Source organism: Pseudophryne corroboree, chromosome 8, assembly GCF_028390025.1.
Source record: "Pseudophryne corroboree isolate aPseCor3 chromosome 8, aPseCor3.hap2, whole genome shotgun sequence".
NCBI classification, from domain to species: domain Eukaryota; kingdom Metazoa; phylum Chordata; class Amphibia; order Anura; family Myobatrachidae; genus Pseudophryne; species Pseudophryne corroboree.
The window spans coordinates 446,010,081-446,011,358 of record NC_086451.1 but is presented as its reverse complement, the minus strand read 5'-3'; positions in this window follow the sequence as shown (position 1 = coordinate 446,011,358).

Sequence of the window (1,278 nt, the reverse complement as noted above, 5' to 3'; positions counted from 1 at the left end):
GTATGACTTACCGTAGTGCTCCCATATATCATAAACAAATGAATGCCTTAAAATGCCTTAAGTTCATTAAAACAAACAAGTGCAATACACAATCCTATTTCCGTCACAGCCGGTCATATTTATTTTTTTGCAAATATGTAGAACACACAATTGTTCTTTAAAAAAAAAAAACTACTTCCAGTGCTAATTTTGACATTTAGTTTTAGATGCGTTTTTTTTTTTTTTGCTTTAGTCAAGGTTTACTCAGTGAATCTGTTTTAATTTTAGTCAAATTTTAATCGATGGTTACTTTTTTTAGTCAAAAATGTAATCGACAAAATTAACACTCCTTTGTGACCAATACAACTGAGGCTACAGATTCCTCTAGCGGCCATTTTCTGGGCTGTATGCCTCCATGATGTTCCTAAAGAGTTCTTGAAGCTATAGTGTAAACAAGGCCTGGCCAACCTGTGGCTCTCCAGCTGTTGTGAAACTACAAGTCCTAGCATGCCATGCCACAGTTTGCTATTAGGGAATGCTAAAACGGTGGCAGGGCATGCTGGGATGTGTAGCTGGAGAGCCACAGGATGGCCAGGCCTGGACTGTAAGCCATCAAAATGGCTGCCTGCACTTGGTAGTTGTGACAGATCTACTTTAAAAGACATGTTCACCCACATAGGATTTTTTTTTTTTTATCTGCCAACCTTCCTTGCTTCAACTGGCAGAGCAGAGCAGAGGGAGTACCATTCTGTCAGCCCTGGTGTCCTAACCCGCAGCACCGGGCAACATGGAGGATATGAAAATCAGACCATTTCACCTTCCTGTTCCTTGACGTCACTGCGAGGGTAGACATAATCCCTATTTCCCTGTTTAATTAATGTAGTATTTATTTAGGAATCTGCATAATATTAGAAATATATTAATCTTTACACGTTTATAACAAGGGGGTTGTGGTGTCCAACAGTGAAAAGAGTGAAGAAGTGTGCCGATGGAAAAGTTACTGGTCCACTTCTCCACTCTTTTCACTGCTTCCCCTTCAAAAAGAGAACAGACATTTCGGTACCTCTTTGCCTGACTGGTAATGCGCAGTTTTGGTTTAGTATTGTGTTTGTACCCAATTGTAAAGCGACAGTATACTGGTGCTATATGTTAAGAAATAAACCGCTAGACCTATAACCCGTTCTGGATTTTTGTTTTTTTAGAGGGTATATAGTAAGTGCTGGAAGGACATTCTGAGACTTTTAGTTCTACAAAAGTTGAACAGTAGAAAAAAAAAAAGTTACAAAAATACACAAAAGC